Here is a 19978-nt window from a genome sequence, read left to right on the forward strand (position 1 = left end):
TCCTCCCAAGTGTTATCAATAGGTTCTGTTACATGCGGAGAACTGGCCGTAGATCTGGTGGGGCCGCAATATAATGTAGGCCAAAGTTCAGCTAATCGGATAATTGTGCTGATATTATCAAGTGTGACTGCACAGCGCACATTGTACAGCCGATGGCTGGCAACCGTCGAAGGATTCTTTCTATCGTTTTCTAGAATGCAATAAAGAAATTATAGACATAATCTCATGGTTGCTATGGGAGACATCACTTCTTTTCATTGTTAAAAGTTTTAGTAAATGTCCCCCCCCCATGAGGAAGACATATCAAGACTTGGAGATAGACAAAACAGAGAAAGATAAAGTAACAGCCAAACAGCTTCTGTCATTTTACAGGCTGTGCTAGAAAATGAACAGAAGCTGATTGGTTGGTACTGTATCTCTCTGTCTCCATTGTATTTCTCATCAAGGCTTGATACATTCCCCCAATATCAGAACTGCGTGCGTTCGCCCGGAACCAACAAATCAGGCCAATATAGTTTAAGTCTGTACCCGTCCTTAGTCACCAGCTTTTTGTCCAGACCAGAACTGTCTGTGTAAACGCGTACAACCAAGTATAGACGTACAACTAGACGCCGTCGACCACCTTAGTATTGTCGACCTAAACCCGGTCAATCCTCCGTCCAAATACCAACCAATATACAGTAGAGATTGACATATTGACACACAGACAAACACTGGTATATGGTAATATACACACTCACACACAGAATCACGTTGACATATACCAGCATATAAACTCAGACATACAGACTCACACTGTCATATAGCAGCATACTGAATCCCACTGACACAGTCTCACACTGACATATACCAGCATACAGACTCATACTGTCTTATAGCAGCATACAAAACAAACCGGCACAGTCTCACACTGACATACACCAGCAGAATACTGAATCACACTGACACAGTCTCACATTGACATATACCAGCATACACACTCACACTGTCTTATAGCAGCATACAGAATCACACCGACACAGACTCACACTGACATATACCAGCATACAGACTTACACTGTCTTATAGCAGCATACAGAATCACACCGACACAGACTCACACTGACATATACCAGCATACACACTCACACTGTCTTATAGCAGCATACAGAATCACACCGACACAGACTCACACTGACATATACCAGCATACAGACTCACACTGTCTAATAGCAGCATACAGAATCACACAGACACAGTGGGTGAGATTTAATGGGATGAGATATTCAGAAAGTGAGAGTTTTGGTAAGAAATCTCCAGTTTTTTAAAGCGGCAATCATTTACACTTCAAAATCAAACTGGTTTTGCAGTGTAAAGGATTGCTGCTTTAAAAAAACTGGAGATTTCTCACCAAATCTCTCACTTTCTGAATCTCTTATCCCATTAAATCTCACCCACTGTCTTAAAGCAGCATACAGAACCACACCAGCACAGACTCACACTGACATATACCAGCATACAGACTCACACTGTCTTAAAGCAGCATACAGAACCACACCAGCACAGACTCACACTGACATATACCAGCATACAGACTCACACTGTCTTATAGCAGCATACAGAACCACACCAGCACAGACTCACACTGACATATACCAGCATACACACAGACTCACACTGTCTTATAGCAGCATACAGAATCACACCAGCACAGACTCACACTGACATATACCAGCATACAGACTCACACTGTCTTATAGCAGCATACAGAACCACTCCGGCACAGACTCACACTGACATATACCAGCACACAGACTTACACCGACACAGACTCAAAATTTTCTAAGATTGTATGGGTATGAATGCACCCATTCGTACCCATTCAAATGCAGTTCCTTCTGATAATGCCTGTTCGTCTAATTTACAAATAGGTAAATTCGTACAAGATGACATTTTTGCGAACGGGAATCTCATCCGAATTTGACATTACCAATGGTTACACCATCGATCGAACTCAGCCGCATTTCTCCATACACTTCAATTGGTTTTGACAAATTTACTATAGATTCGTAGAAGCATGGGCGGCGGTGGATTGGGGGTGCTTGGCGGGGCAGCGGCGGGGGGGGGGGCGCCCAAAACTTAGTTACGCCACTGTTGGACATGCATGTGTTTTCCCTAGACACGCCTGCATTTTTCTGGACACTCCCATAAAAGGGACGGTTACCACCCCCAAACACTGGCTTCCTGTCACTTAACCTCCGACCTCTTTGCATTGACTATCCATATACTTCTGTCACTATTTCTCCTCATGCATGCGCAGTCATTCTGTAATCGCTCAAATTGCGAATTCGCTCACCAGCGATCAACTTTGAATCAGGTCCATTGGGGTCGACTCAACTTTTGGCCTCAGAACAGTGCAAAGAGGTAGAATTCACTCACCATCGAATGGATTTTCCCTGCAAACCCCCCCACGTCAGTCTTACTCGGTGCTGCGACGGCCGTGAAGAGATCAGGGCCGATGATGACGTCCCAACGGCTGGGCCCAAATGATTGTTTTTGCGACACTCCCAGAAAACACTTTGGTGCCAGCCACAAACGCAGGCCGGCTGTCAATCAGCCAGTATATGGCCTCTGATCATAGGCCGTCACTGGCTGTGGCCGATTATCCTCCAATAAACACTAGGGCTGTGAATCATAGAACACAATACTTTAATAGACACACTCACACAAACTCACCTTGTCCCAGTTGTTGGGTCAGTCCCCTTCTCCAATAGAATGCGCTACATAGTAAATAAAAATAAAAAGTATATACTCACCTAACCCATGGTGGCATTCAGTCCTCTTCCCCAGCAGCATCCGAGGGAAACAACAAATGACTCGAACCAACCAGACACAGCCGTGCTATATATACATACAGCGCAGCTCCCGCTAGTGGCGGAACCCACGTGAGTCCGGTCACTTGTAGGCTAGGCAGCCAATAAGCTTCAACTACTAAAGTAACAGCAGTGCTGCCTCACTGCTGAATGACGTTGATTGGCTACTCGCAGCCAATCAGTGGACTGTTACCACTCTCAATGTTACTTCTCCACCTTCATTCCCCTCAGGTCATTCTACCATATTACAATATAATACATAAGTAAAAGGATATAAAATGCTGGAGCTCTCCTGCACGGTTCCTCAGCTGTGCATCGCTCACACTCCATGTCAGGTATACGTTCTTGGTATAAATACCAGTACACTGCAGTGGGGAATCATTAGCAAGGACACACTCATTTATACAGCACTGCTTTATGGCCCAGGTGCTCATCTATACCATTACACAGAGGAAGATTGGAGTCCTGCGACCCTGATTGCGGCCGTCTCCACTTGATTGTATTATTGACAGCTTATTGATCCGGAACTCGCTTCCCAGGCTCATCAAGCCAGTTTCATTTAATGGCTCAATAAGAAGGATAATGCATTTGAACGAAAACAAAAGACTCTCAACCAAGACTCACATAAAGGTGTAGCTGGTAATGACCCCGGACCTTCCTCTTTATGCAACCTCAGAATAATGGATAAGAGAACAGGTTTACCCTAATGGCACACGTCCACAGATCTGCCATAGCTTCCTTACAACAGATTTGCTATTACATGGCTGTGACAACTATACATAGCTATGTATATTGGGCCTGCAGCTTAGCGAACAGGTAAACGCCGCCCCGGCTAAACTCTAACATGCGAGGGGATGTGTTCGCTAATATCCCCTCGCATGCTGCTGAACAGGAGAGAAATCATTATCAAATGAATTTTCTCCCCTCTAGATTGACTTTGATTCCGGCTGCTGCTGTATCTGCTGAATTTGGGGCGGGCTCTGACGTCATGTGATGTTAGTCTCCCGCCCCCGAGCAACCATCGCCACGCCTGCATTTGTAGGCCAACGTCAAGCGTTTTTCTGGGGATGCCCATAAAGCTGGGCATTCCGCTGCTGCTGCCCACCATTGGCCCTTCCTTTCTGGAGCGATCGGCGAGGCGAGTGTGAAACATTCACAAAATAAACCATAATTACAGAACTCCATTTTCAGCCTTACATCATCGTACAGCGGGGGCTTCTGATATAATCATTGAAGCAAGCAGTGACCTAATCTTCCAGAGGTCAGGAGGGGGTGCCCTAAAATTCGGGAGATTCCAGGGGCGAAATGTAATAGGGTGCGATTTTTGGACGAGTTCCAAACTCGCCAGAAATCGCACCTTTAAAAATCGCATTTTTAGACGCTAATTCGCATATGTAATGAGATGCGAATTAGCGGCAAAAAATGTGATTTGCCGCGATTTAGGTCGATTTTTAGTCCTGAAAATGTGCGCATTTTCAGTCCTGAAAATGTGCGCATTTTCAGTCCTGAAAATGTGCGCATTTTCATATATGCGATTTTGGTTGTAAAAAAAAAAAAGAAAAAAAACGGCGTGCGGTCCCCCCCCTAAGCATAACCAGCCCCGGGCTCAAAAAGCCGGTGCTGGTATAATAAAATCAAAGGAACAATCAAGTTGGGGTTCCCTGGATTTTATAAAACCAGCACCAGGCTCAAGGTCCGGCGCTGGTTCCTAAAATACGGGGGACAAAATGACTAGGGGTCCCCCGTATTTTAAGAACCAGCACCGGACACAACCAGCCAGCAGGGTAATGCCACAGCCGGGGGGAGACTTTTTATACAAGTCCCCCCGGCCAAAGCATTAACCCCCTGGCTGGTCAGCATGGGCAGGGGTCCTGGGGAAGTGGGGACCCCCCCAATGAAGGGGTCCCCCCCCTCCAGGACTTACCAGCCCATGCTGATAGTCCGGGGCTGTCCCCGATGCCCCTGGGCGGTGGGCATCGGGCTGATGACTTGTGTAAAAAAAAGGATAAAAACTATTGTTCTTTACTGGCGAACTATGAGTCCCAGCAAGCCTACCCCGCATGCTGGGACTTGGGGAACCACAAGTCCCAGCATGCGGGGCATTAAAGGGCCCGCTGGCACTTGTAGTTCTACAGTGAAAAAAATAGTGCACAAAATCACACTGACACCCTGTAAAATAAAACTTTAATACACACAAAACACACACACACTGATACTTACCTACCTTGAGCCCGTAGGTCGGTCCCTGGATCCTGGGTCCGGGCTCCGGTGCTCCAGGGCAGAAGAGTCCGGTTCCGGGGCCTTGGTCCTGGTTCCGGGGCTGGTCCTGGGGTTCCGGGGCTCCTGGCGTGAAGAATCCGGGGTCCGGGATCCGTGGTAGTCCAGAGGGGTAAATCCTACTCACCTGCTCCCCGGCGGCGACCTCCGGTGACAGCGCTGCTCCCGACTGGTACCCGGCTTCAAGGACTTTGCCCGGCGCTGAGATGTTTCCTCTTCGCCGTCTGTGAACAGAATGATTTCTCGGCCAATCAGGAGCCGAGAAACTCGGCTCCTGATTGGCCAGAAATCATTCTGAATACAGACGCCGACGGAGTAACATCTCAGCGCATCCATAGCAGAGATGTTACTCCGTCGGCGTCTGTATTCAGAATGATTTCTGGCCAATCAGGAGCCGAGTTTCTCGGCTCCTGATTGGCCGAGAAATCATTCTGTTCACAGACGGCGAAGAGGAAACATCTCAGCGCCGGGCAAAGTCCTTGAAGCCGGGTACCAGTCGGGAGCAGCGCTGTCACCGGAGGTCGCCGCCGGGGAGCAGGTGAGTAGGATTTGCCTCCTTAGGTACCCCTCTGGACTACCACGGATCCCGGACCCCGGATTCTTCACGCCAGGAGCCCCGGAACCCCAGGACCAGCCCCGGAACCAGGACCAAGGCCCCGGAACCGGACTCTTCTGCCCTGGAGCCCGGACCCAGGATCCAGGGACCGACCTACGGGCTCAAGGTAGGTAAGTATCAGTGTGTGTGTGTTTTGTGTGTATTAAAGTTTTATTTTACAGGGTGTCAGTGTGATTTTGTGCACTATTTTTTTCACTGCAGAACTACAAGTCCCAGCATGCGGGGTAGGCTTGCTGGGACTCATAGTTCGCCAGTAAAGAACAATAGTTTTTATCCTTTTTTTTACACAAGTCATCAGCCCGATGCCCACCGCCCAGGGGCATCGGGGACAGCCCCGGACTATCAGCATGGGCTGGTAAGTCCTGGAGGGGGGGGACCCCTTCATTGGGGGGGTCCCCACTTCCCCAGGACCCCTGCCCATGCTGACCAGCCAGGGGGTTAATGCTTTGGCCGGGGGGACTTGTATAAAAAGTCTCCCCCCGGCTGTGGCATTACCCTGCTGGCTGGTTGTGTCCGGTGCTGGTTCTTAAAATACGGGGGACCCCTAGTCATTTTGTCCCCTGGAATTTTGGGAACCAGCGCCGGACCTTGAGCCTGGTGCTGGTTTTATAAAATCCAGGGAACCCCAACTTGATTGTTCCTTTGATTTTATTATACCAGCACCGGCTTTTTGAGCCCGGGGCTGGTTATGCTTAGGGGGGGGACCGCACGCCGTTTTTTTTCTTTTTTTTTTGTTTTTACTATTTTTTTACAACAGAACCATGCACAGATCTCAATGATCTGTGCATGTTTCTGATAAAAGCGCCAGGCAGAACCTGGTCTATTTTTTTTGCGATTTTTAGTAAGCTTTACTAAAAATCGCAACCCATTAAATATGCGACTTCTATCCTTTTAAATGGGAAAACATCTGGATGCGATTTTTAGTCTAACTAAAAATCGCACCTTTAAAAAATGCGATTTTTCCCGGAAATCGCACCCTATAAAATATGCGATTTTCGGAAAATGGACGAAAACGGCATATTTTGTGGGAAAAATCGCAAAAAAAAAAAAAACGCACCCTATTACATTTCGCCCCAGGACTTTGCAGGAGAACCAGTGATTATGGGCCTGATTCAGACCAGACCAAAAAAGGCCCTCTGGGTTTAGTGGGCCCACACCGCACACCATGCACTTATTTCTTCTATACTCACCTTTCCGGATGCAGAAATGGCAGTGAAATGTTGCGTTACCCACCTCCCTGGTGTCCTGCGCATGCCCGATAGGAAAAAAGAAAATAGCCACAGCACCATTTTCCCAGAGATCTACTGCATAGGCAATATACTATTTCTCACTATAGAAGGTTCAGATAGAGAGGAACGGGGCCCAGGCATAGGCTGCACACAGGCCCCCTCCTATTTTAATGCGCCTTTGTCTCCTCCCCTCCTGGATCTCACTCAACACTGCTGCCCTGCTCCCAGCCTTCCCTCCTGCACAAAGACGTGTGATTGGTGGACTCCTGCTATGCAGTAAACTGATAAGCAGTAAAAGTCCCTGGAGGCATCTAAGCTGAGGCTGCACAGATCAGCTGGCTGGGTCATAGAAGCAGACCACTGATCAGCGATCTCAGAATGTAAGTTTCATTGTATTTATTGTCTATTATACTTATTTATCAGTCTGTGGTCTAATTAGACACAGAAAGATGGCGTTATTATCGCAAGGCTCCACCGGTATTATTTTACAATTTACATTAGTAAATCTGAAACAGATTGCATTTCCTACCCATTATATGTATGCTCCTGTGGATAGCCAGCAACATCCCCCCCACCCCAATCAGCCCCGTAGCAGGATTATTATTACTATCCTATATCTATATGGCACCACAAGGGATCTGCAGCGCCCAATTACAGAGTACAAAAACCAATAGGCAAAACAAGAACACAGTGGGAGAAATTTACTAAGAAAGGAGTTGTATTCTACATGAGATGTTGCCATGGGCATCACCAATAACATATATTGTCTTCTAGAATTTGCTAAACAAATAAGAAGTCGATTCATGTGAAATAGAACTACCATGTTAATAAATTTACCCCAGGGAGTTACAGTACAAGACAATGTAGTTTATGGTATATAACCTGAGCTATATAAGCAAATGACACTGAAATAAAGTATCAGGGTGGCAAAAAACTGAGGTATTAGGTGCCGTTGAAGGGATTAGGGAGTAGAAGATAGTTTAGGTAAGATTTGGAAAAGCACATGGGGGAAGAGGGCCCTGCTCATGAGAGCTTACATTCTAAAGGGGAGGGTCAGACAGACATGAGTGTCACAGATGGGGTAGACAGTGAGCATGGAACAGAAAAAAACGCAGAATGTCATGTAGCTCCCCCTGGTGGAACCCCGCAGCATCAGTGTGTATGCATCTGCTGCATGCAGGCTCCCGGCAGCGATCTCAGGCTGCATATACAGATGTGTCCACAGACATGGTGCAGTAAAACCAAGATGTACGTGAGCACATCTGTACATAGCTAAGTGTGTACTCAGCTTAGAAAAAATGTGAATGTAATGATTTGGAGTTTTTCACAAAAACTCCTCCAAAATCTCTTTCATACATTTAGGTACTGTATATACTCCTTGGCCTGAAGGTGCTGAACTTTCCCAATCTTTCATGTCCTGACAAGACTTCTCCCTTATTACGCCCCACCAAATATTGGTACTTCCTCATCTGTGCAGCCCACGCTTATGCTACAGAATTTACGTACTGTACACCACCCTGGGTCCACGCCACCATGTATTACCTTTAGTAAAGTTGTGGCGAGCAGGTGATGGTGCTCCTTACTTAGCGGTTAAGTAGCGGCTAACGTAACTGGCGTGTCGGTGGCCGCAAAGATGAGGAAGCACCGAAATATTTACCAAGGTATGTGTTTATAGGTGTGGAGATGTTGCCTAATTAGATTGTAGCGATTATCTCTGAAACAGTGGTTCTCAATCTTTCCAGGTCACCTGAGGAATTTTAAATGAGTTAGTCATTCACAATGCTTTTGCTGGATGATCTGGAAAACCTGGCCTGTCAAGGGTCCACATAGATTTGGCCACATTTGTAGCAGCCCTGATTTAGTACAATAAGTATAGTACAGCCGAGAAGTGACTGCTCCACTGTACCACAAGTGAAGAAACGCTGAAAGAACCCGTAACCCATATTCCATAACCCGGGGAGCGGCTCAGCAGGAAAGGATCCCAAAGAAATTCCCCTTGTCCAGTGACATGGAAATCTAGTTTAGATAGCGAGCAGGGTTGGACCAGGAAAGGATCCGGGTGAGGTTGCAATGTAAATGGTTGACCTGGGTCATCCAACGCGGGTCACGTTACAAGCAATTCAGTATTACCGGTGCTTGAAGATGATGTCATCATCAATTACCGACAGAGAGAAAAAGACTGCACGCGATGCTGTATAGACAGCGCTGACCTAGGTTAGGGTAGTGTAAACAGGGTTTGACCAAGATTCGACCCGGCTTGAAACCATATCCGAAAACATGGTTGGACCCGGTAATAAGGTGGTATCAGTTTTTGAATCATTTATCACGTGTGAGGAAATCTACATAGGAGGCTTTAGCTGTGAACACACTAGACCAGTGGTTCCCAAACTGTATGCCGTGGCACCCTGGGGTGCCTTGGGGGACTTGCAGGCGTGCCTTGGGTTTCTGGTCCAGGATCAATTCAAGTTATTTATGTCTAATATAATAGTCAAATTGGGGACAGGCAGTAGTGAATCCTGTACATTACCACATAACTGATCCTAAGGATGAGTTTTAAACACAATTTAATTTAACTTAATATTTGTTTCTGACTTTCTTATGATAAACCTTTAGCCTAGGTACGCTAACTACGTAACTGCCACCGTGAAACTACACAAGTGCCTAAATAAAAATAAAGGGGATAAAACAGGGCAGGGACAAGTTAGGATAATAAGCCCCTACATGGTATCATGGCAGAGCCATACTGACCGCAGGGCGTCTCTACATCTCTCCTGGCCCCCAGGGAAAGTGCATACATCTTCAGCCTTTCCATTTCACAGTGATTTTCTCTAATTCTGGCGATAATGTGGGTAGCATCAGATAACTAATGGGAAAAGTGTTTTAACACCAATTATGTCAATTATTGCACTTGGAAAATAAGTGGGAAAGCAAGAGCGTAATAGTGTCAGGAAAAGGTCAGAGTGGTGAGATGGTCTGCGGAATACTTCCTGCAGTCCCTTGATTTTACTGTGTGCCCTAATAATAAAGATCCTGCTCAGATCGGTAACATGATCTGCACTTCTTATCTCATTACCAAACTCACTGATCATTCCCGGTGTTTGCTGGGAGGCGTTAGATATAGTAATTAGTTATCCCACTTCAGCAACAACGACTTAAGTCAAACATTTCTCAGAACCTGACACTATGGGTATTTTAACCCATAGCAATTAAAAGAGTTGATTCATCTCTTTCATATACATTACGATCTAATAAGCACTAAACAGTGACATGTGATCTATAGATCTACAAAGTGGGATATTGTGCACTACAGGCACTATACAGTGCAGGGGCGCTGAAACGTTTTTAGGTTGGGGGGGGCAAGATATAATCTCATTTTGGCGCCCCCTAAATTGCTATATGTTACCCCCGGGCACTATACACACTGGCAGCGGCATATACACGTGGGCATTATACACAGGGCAGCGGCATATATGCATGGGCATTATACACAGGGCAGCGGCATATATGCGTGGGCATTATACACAAGGCAGCGGCATTTACGCAATGGCATTATACACAGGGCAGCGGCATATACACGTGGGCATTATACACCGGGCAGCAGCATATACATGTGGCCAGAGACACCAGGACTGACATTAATCCAGGGGTTGTCATTTACTCGTAAAAAGTGGAAAAAGTGGCAGTGTCACCCCCAAACAGATTTATGTGATTATGTCTGATTATGATAATCAGACATAATTACATAAACCTGTTTGGGTGTGAATCCAGGGGTAAATGGCAACCCCTGGATCTGTCAGTCACTGGGGAAGGGAGGGTGAGAGGAGCAGCATTTACCTTTAAGTTTTAGTTGTGGCAGCACAGCGTGATGGCTGCTGCTGCGGCTGTTGTAGGATGCTCCCGTGGCTCCCGCCCATGCACTGATCCACGCGACCAGTCTCCCTCCCTACGGCCCGCATCACGCCCGCCAATCACTGTGGACGCATCACATCCACAGCCACTGTGATTGGCGGGCGCTGGTTCTCAACATCTCCCTGCAGCAGTCATCCATGTGGGCGGACGGCTGCGAATAGAAATCGGATTCTTGCTGAGGCGCTAAAGCAGCTGTGCGGGCGGGCGGCTGCGATTAATCAGTAATATAGGCGGACGGGCGGGAGGCTGGATCAAGCTTAATCAGCCCACCGCCCGCCCGCCTATATTACTGATTAATCAGCCGCCCGCCCGCACAGCTGCTTTAGCGCCTCAGTAATTTTGGGGGGGGCAAGCTGCCCCCTCGCCCCCCCCGTTCCAGCGCCACTGATACAGTGGCATATTGAGAAGTAAGGGCACTGTAAAGATATGTTTATAATACATATGGCACACCTTGATGATTTAGCGTCTTGCTCAGTGCGCTAATCACTGCAATCCTAATGGGAAAGGCCATGCGAGGAGAGCAAGGTGTGATACCCGATGAATGAGCTTGGTGAATGGAGGACAACAGAGGTAGTGATGAAAGTCGGGTGGCATGGTGAGGGTATAAAGTCTCTGCCAACCTCACAATTGGTACAATATTCTCACCTCATTACATGGGGGCAAAGGCTCTGGATAGAACTCTACTTCAGTCTTTTCAAAATGTGGCATTTCCTTAACTTACCCAAAGTATTTGATGGCAGATAAGAACCACTTGGCCCATCTAGTCTGCCCCTATTTTTATAATTTAGGCAATTTTAACACGTTTCAAAACTTTACTTCTTTGTAAGGATATTCAGACTGTTTTAGCCTCTACCACCTATGATTGGAGGCTATTCCACTTATCCACTACCCGTCTGTGAAGTATTTTTTCCTTGAACCTCCCTCTAGTGTCAGTGCATGTCCTCGTGTTCTGCTGCTCCTCTTCCTGTGAAGAATGTCTCCCTTCTGGACCTTGGTAAAACCCTTGATATATTTGAAAGTTTCTATCATGTCCCCCCTTTCCCTTCTCTGCTCCAAACTTTACATGTTAAGATCTTTTATCCTTTCTGGGTAAGTTTTGTGATGTAGGCCATGCACCATTCTCGTTGCCCTTCTTTGTACAGTCTCTATTGTATTTATATCCTTCTGGAGATATGGTCTCCAGGACTGGACACAGTACTCTAGGTGAGGTCGTACCAATGACCTATACATTGGCATTTGTACTTGTTTTTGCTGCTGATTCCTCTCCCTATGCAACCAAGCATCTGACTTGCCTTCTTCATTGCTTTGTTACATTGCCTACCTGCCTTTAAGTCCCCTGAAATAGTGACACCTAGATCCCTCTCTTCCTCAGTAGTTTCCATTATAGTGCCATTTATACTATATTTAGTCTTTGGATTTCTGAGACCCAAGTGCATGATTTCACATTTTTTAGCATTAAACTGTAGTTGCCATGCTCTGGACCATTCCTCTAATCTACCTAGATCCTCAATCATTTGATTTACCCCTCCTGGTGTGTCTACCCTGTTGCATACCTTTGTATCACCTGCAAAAATGCATAGTTTCCCTTCAATACCATTTGCAATATCACCAACAAAGATATTATAGAGCACTGGTCCAAGTACAGATCCCTGGGGTACTTCACTGGTAACATGTCCCTCCATAGAATGAATTCCATTTACTACAACTGTTTGTTTTCTATCCTGCAACCAGGTAAACTGTTATATAATCCAATCCCACACTTTCAAGTTTATCAGTGTGCGATGTGGGACAGTGTCAAACGTTGCACTTAAGTCTAGTTATGCTACATCTACAGCCCCCCTTGATCTACTATTTTTGTCATGGAGTCAAAAAGGTCAATAAAATTTGTTTGGCATGATGTGCGGCACATAATATCTATTGACGCGATATGCATTGCGTTGAGAGGCCCATTCGATATGCATACATTTATTTGATTTATCGAATTGAATTGAAGGATTGCATGCAATATCGCCCTAGTGTATGGGCAGCATTAGGTTTGGGCACTAGGAGGTAGGTTAGGGTGCGGGGGGAGGTTGGGTTTAGGCTGTGGGGAGGAAGGGTTAGGCATGGGATGGGGTGTTAGGCTACAGGGAGAGGGTTAGGGTGCGGGAATGAAGGTTAGGGGTAGGCTGTGGGGTGGAAGGGTTGGGGAGGGGGGCAGGGTGAAGGTAAATATACTTCGTGGACTGCTGCAGGAATTCTCTCCATCGTTTTTATGACTGTCGGCATTCCGTCCGCCTGTCATCCATTTGTAGTCCCTGTAGTGAGGACAAACTCCTGTCTGAGGGGGAAGTCACCTAGAACCAGGACAGTTGCAGGAGAATCATGACACAGCAGATAGTCCTGCACTCCGCTACCTCTTCTTACCACCATTACCACTATCTGATGCTGGGATAATCCTTCTTTCCGGGCATCAGGAGATTACCACTATTTCGGGTGTCTCTTGGACACTCTGGGAAATGATGGCAGTCAATGCTTACTCTTCTCCCCGATGCCCAGGATAATGCCTGGTGAGATTGTCCTGCACACAGAATATATAGCTGGGTACACACTATAACCGGTCAGTCCGAGTATCTGATAGTGAGGTAGCGCACATGTGGCTGACGGTCGGGACAAAACCAGTAGCGTCAGGTCCCAATATCAAAAGAGTTACACAATAGACCTATCGGTAAATTATTGGGCTGAAAATGTAGTGTGTACGGAATTCCTATATCTGACAATAGTCCATGTTACATGTGGACATCTGTGTTTAAAGGACAGATACAGTATATCAAAACTAATCAGAGAGAGATAAAGCACAAATCAGTCAGCCCCCAACTGTCATTTTACAGGCTGTGGGGGAGATTTATCAAAGCGTAGAGAGTGATAACTTGAAGAGAGATAAAGTATTGGCCAATCAGCTCTGGTTTGAAAAATGACAGGAGTGAATTGGTTGTTTTATCTCTCTAAACGCTTTGATCAATCTTCCCATTGTTGGAGCAATAACTGTGTAGTGCGTACGCTCAGAATCAGATGTTATCGGAATAAATTCACAGATCCAAAAATTGTCTTAATCCAAGCATCTTCTGTTACATCTGTCAGAGGCTGGGATGCATCAAACCAAAAATGCGGTAAAATTCCCATTGGTTTTCACTGCATTTTCTAATTGCTGGCCGATATGTTTTTGCCACGGAGGGTAACTCCAGGGAGGAGGAGGAGGACCCAGTGACCCCCTCCTCCCTAGCAATGGTGACTTCCCCTTCCAGGTGCAGGGAGGAGGACGACCCAGTGACCTCCTCCTCCCTAGCAATGGTGACTTCCCCTTCCGGGTGCAGGGAGGAGGAGGATGACCCAGTGACCTCCTCCTCCCTAGCAATGGTGACTTCCCCTTCTGGGTGCAGGGAGGAGGAGGAGGACCCAGGGAGTCCCAGCAGCCGTCTGCAGCAAGAAAGAGTGTATCCCTAGGGATGCTTCAGGAGCGCTGGTGGTACTATAACTATACACTGCTGCTGCTGCTTTTATTAAAGGTGTGTACTTTGAATAACAATATGGGGAGAGGGGTATAGCAACAATGGCTGGGGTCGTTGGTGCTAATTAAAGAGGCGCAGCTGTGTTTAGTTGAATCAATACACAAATGTTTGCATCTCAATATAGATACACTTATTAAAAAGCAACAATTCATATTCTAGAAGTGCACTTCATAATAAAAGATAAAAGGACAGACAAACATACAACACCTAACACATACAAGCTGGCAATAATTATAGATGTAGAGGCTTAGGAATTGGCTCGGAATTCTTTAGACATCAAATTTCCATTAGGCAGTGATTTTATATAGTTACCAGTTCCGGTCATGTGATCAGTCTCTAGTAGCTATATTCCTACAATTGTAATCCCGGAGGTCTTTATCAGTATAGATCACTGTCCAGAAATCCAGATTCTGGAGTACATCTCTGGTAATTGAGACCAACCTGGTCTGCAGTAAGAGTTTTCCAGGCGCAGGAGATGAGAGGGACCCGCAAGGACCCTCTCATCCGGTGCCAGCTGCTTCGCAAAGGGAACCTCCCAGGAATATCGTTCCATGCATCGTTAGCGATATCCTGGGTACACACTGAACGATATCGTTATTGAGAAAATCATTCAGAAAAATCATACAGTAAGCCATGATATGGAGACAGTAATTATGATTAGAGAGCTTATTAATTCACCCGAAAAAAAAGAGAGGCACCAGTGAGGCATGAGGCCCTTTTTAAATAATGGTAAATACTAACTAGGCTCAGAGATGTTGCGGTCACTTTATTGTTTGCGATCGGTAGGTTGTAAAGTATATACTTACTCACAATCCCCTAGTGTCGCGGAAACTCATTTATATGCAAACAATAATCCATTACTGGCTTCCAGAGAGGAGCGGCACTTAAATGGTTTCCATAAATGGGATGGAGTGTAAATGTGAAATGTATCCTTAATCTGAGGGAGATAAACAGGTTCTCTGGAAGCCTATCACCTTATTAAACAGAAAACTGATGCATACAAATTAGCAGCGAGCGGTGACATTTCCAAGATGAAACCGTCTCATCTGCAAACTATCCAGGCGCGGTTTGTTGCTGCCAGATTCATTTCCCATTAGTAGATCTCCTAAATGTCACGGATCCTAGAAGAGGGATGGTGGCTTTGTTTTTAAATGCGATGTTTTACTTGGTCCAAGGTGAATCATCCATCGGTCGGAGGGAGCCTGACATCTGCAGTCATTACATCTTATACTTTTCCACAGAGCGCTGACAAATGGTTTGTCGCGGCAGATAAGGATGCAGCCCTTTCTAAGCAGGGAACGTAGCCCCTCGGTGACATGAGCCAAACAAATTAACTCATACACCCGTCATGCCCCCAGCTTCTTATCTCCAACCCAGATGTTGTATGTACTAGTAACAATCAGATTACTATGCTGCATGCAGAGCACATGGCAGGAAGGACATATAACCCTCCATCTTTATAAACATCTCAGCCTATAATTCACAGCTATATCTCAATCTTGCTACTGCATTCGCTACTACTGTCAAGGTGACCTTTGGGTAGATAGAGCGGGGGACCTTCATATAGATGACTTATAATCAGTGTCAAGGCACGGCCTCGATGCAGCCCCCAGTTGAATACTATAACAGCATTCTACTGAATGGAGAGCCACAGCACAGAGGTCTCCCTGTTGGCTCCAATGACTTGGACCACCACTGGTGTCTTCTAACCTAGGTAGAAGATACCAGTGGTAGGTCAAGAGAATCAGGACTTAGCAGCAGATGACACTGGGTGATTGGAGCCTTAGGAGGGACCTACGGAAGCAGAGATACAACTTATTGGTTTAGTATAAGGATTTCGCTATTGGGATCACAAACTTTGAATAGTGTCGTTGTTCTACTATTAAGTCACTAATAAAATAAGACATTACCTAGTTTCGCTATTGGGTTCCGTAAGTCAGCTTGCAGATCTCATCATACAGTACAGTTCCATTTGCTGTATAATCCTTAAATGTAATTCTAGAGTTCTCAAATTAACAGAGGAGAACTGAGTTCTTTGAATTGCACATGGAACCTTGCTGGCCATGGTTATTATGGTCATGGCCAAACATGTATCAAACAGATCCGGTGAGACCAGCCAAGCCCATTCACTGGAGCAATGTCATTTCAATCGAGATGCAGTCATCACTTCACAATACTATGCATTATATTGGGTGCATGGAAATATGATGTACTCATGTATTACAACATTTACAGCATGTCATGAGGCCATCAGGGCCTGGCCAGGTACATAAAGGTTCAAAATAGGACAGAGAGCAGGCAAAGAGGTGACAAGTGCAACCTTTGCTGAAATTTGCTGAAAACCCGAATATTAACTGATATATAGTCCTCACCTCTGACCTTTCACTCAAGGTTTGTGAGATAGGTCCACCATGTTATCTAGACCACAGGTTCTCAAATTCAGTCCTCAGGACTTGCCTACACAAACAAAAGTCCTGGGAGTCTCACACTCTTTTGGGTATTCCCCCGCCCCCACGGAAGAGTGGATAGATCTCCCGGATCACGCTGGCTTCCTATACCCCTTTGAACCCGGGTGTGGTGTGAATGCACCACACTGAATAACCCAGGTTAACCAACCTGGTATTTCGACCCTATAATGGGTGGCCCGGGTTTAATCTGAAAGCGCTAGTCGAGATCCCGGGTCCGACCCGGGTTTGCGATGTGAAAGGGGTACTAGTGAAGCTCGCAGGATAAGTATATTTTACGAGGAATTGCAGGCCCGTGAGGAGAAGGAACTTAATGACACAAAATCATGTAACTTAGCCCTGACTCCTCCTCGCAGCTCCACAAATCACTGCATTTGGGGGCAGGTCCTAGTAATCAACAGCCCAGGCCTCTCCCCCGGTGGCTCAAGTAGCGTTAAAAGCAGGCAACGATGATTCATATTCCGTTGGTAATAAACAGAGCAGCTAACAGGTGACCTGTAAACATGACCTGTGTAGGGTCCTGAGGCCCGAGTTTGAGAACTTATACTCTAGACAATAAAGTTCTAACTGTGCATGATTGTTGAGCATAAACTTATACCCATTTTCCACTGTCCAAATAACCCAGGTTATTGCAGGATCAACCCAGGTCACAGAGGAACGTCTCTCCCCCCAAAATTTTAATTGACCTAACAATCCTACCTGGCTCTTGACCTGGGCTAAGCGGCAGTGGAAACGGACCCTACCCAGGTTATGGGACTCGGGTAACACTTCGCGGTTATTGGAGTTTCTGAGGCATTGGCAGATGATGTCCCCTATCAGCACCCCACAGAGATACAGTAGCACATGGAGTGGCCACAGTGCTGTTAACAATAAGGGGCCATTTATCATTCAATATTTGAGGCTAAATCCTCAAATATCTGCTGTGGTGTTTCTAGCACAGGTCTGGTTTGCATATCAGTGCTGATATACAGACCACACTGTGCTAGAAGCACTACAGCAAACAGCGACACCCCAGGCAGGGAAGAGGAACTGCATGGGTTTTCAAAGATAGCGGGTGCTAGAATGAACACTATTTAGTATCACTGGAATGTAGTCGGTGGGACCGCAACGAGAATATCCAATCGCTGCTGTGATCCCACCTGCACCGCCGCCGGCTGCATCCCCCATAGGTTTCTATGGGGATGCGAAGCTGGCCGATGTATCAACATCGAGTAGCAGCACTTTGCATCCCTGGGCTACCGCCATTCTGAGATGGCAGTAGCCGATTGTAGCCCGGGGGCTACACACCGCACTACTGCCAGGGCAGTGCGGTCAGTGGGGTTCAGTGCTAACCGCGCATGCGCAGACACGCCCCCGGCCCTCAGCTCAGCACATCACAGGGATGGGGTCGGAGCGTGTCCCATAGCCTGGTCCTAAGCCATCAGCTTAACCTGCAACCCACAGAATAAAAGTCAATTTGTAATGACATCCATAGGAATTTCAGTGGAAACGAAGCTGACCCTGGAATAACCCGGGTCAAAATGCAGTGGAAACGGTACCTGAAGCCAGGTCTGACCCAGGTTGCACCAGTGGTTACAGTCTCTGGTCCGATCCAGGATTTCGGCGGGAAAGGAGTATTGTAGAATGAGCCAGCTGAGACATGTTCGCAGAACATCCCAAGGAAATCCGTGCTGGGTCCAGAACATTTTTTGAATCACTCAAGATAAAACTCAATAGAAGCAGTAAGTCTTCCTGATGCTACCAGGCATCTGGAGAGAGCTTCACAACAGTGGTACTACCAGCCGTATGAGTGCCACCACTGTATTCAGCTGAGACTACTGTACGTAAGACTATGAATAAAAGTGTATTTACCCAACAGCTCTTAGTAAGTTCTAATGGAAGCAACTGCCGAGGGCTGAGCATCGCTGCTGAAAGATGTCTCATCCAGAAATAAACTGCATCCATTAAAGACATCTGTGCCGGGACAGTTATCCTGGGGAGCTGCTTACCCCCAACAGTGTGACCACGGCCACAGGGAGCCTACAGGTTACCAGGAGCGAAAGTATCGACACCTCCTTACAGGAGAGAATCCAGCGTTCCTCTCCCTGCGCTGTATACACCCCGTACACCTTCCTCCCATATGTCAGCATCTCCAGCAATGGGATTCCGCACACACTGCCGTACAATTCCTTTCAACAATATTAAACAAATATTTTAATAAAAGTTTGGATAAGTGATTTCCTACAAGCCAACAGTGTATAATAAATGGAACTTCATTTACAAGCCAACGACAAAACAATTACAATGAAATATGTTATTAATCAGTGAATCGCCAGATCCGATGCCAAGGCTTATTCTGTGTCCCAGCTTGAAAAAGCCCAAATTTGCCCAAATCTTTTACAGAATAAGATGCATCTGTGACATACCGCAAATCGTGAAGTTCTAATGAAATGTCACCAACAAGACTGAGCATATACTACAGGATTATAGGATCATATACATGATATACATTTGCATTGTGCAATGGGACTTTGCCCATAATCACTGATTTTGCAGAGACAAGTTCCGCCAGCAGGCTGCATAAAGGGTGCAGACAATGGGACAAGCTGTGGAAGATAACATTCAGGTGGTACTCAGCTGTCACTAGTACATAACTGTCACTATGGGGTACACAAAGACCCTCAGTAAGGGATTGCATGTTCTGCATTACCAGCCACCATATGCCAGCATTGTACATTCCCAGTATATAGCTGTTGTTCTTTCTGTGCAATACTTACACCAGCCCACATGTCATATACACACAGCAGCCACTATACATCCATGTTGGGGCTTGCACACAGCATCCAGCATTGCATCACATCCCCAGGCAGAAAAGCACAGTATATATAATATGCACATAGGTATATACAAGTGACACAAAGGCTTTCAGTCCAAGTTCATCCTTTATCGACTCTCAGCACCTCTTACTAATCCCCCAGCCCTCTACAACCATCCCAGCCCTCTAGAACCGGGCACAAAGGGCACAGGCACTACTGAGGCTGTGGGGGCTGCTGCAGATGGCCCCTGTGCCAAGTAGACAGCAGCACATCACTGTCACCCACCC

General features: G+C 46.3%; 1 protein-coding gene across 2 annotated transcripts in view; it reads right to left on the reverse strand.

Annotated features, from left to right (window-relative positions):
• The window catches only part of CTBP2 (C-terminal binding protein 2), an 84841-nt gene that overhangs the window by 64482 nt on the left and 381 nt on the right, over positions 1-19978 (reverse strand). The gene's annotated exons all lie outside the window — the stretch shown is intronic.

Source organism: Crinia signifera, chromosome 6, assembly GCF_055691185.1.
Source record: "Crinia signifera chromosome 6, ASM5569118v1, whole genome shotgun sequence".
NCBI lineage: Eukaryota > Metazoa > Chordata > Amphibia > Anura > Myobatrachidae > Crinia > Crinia signifera.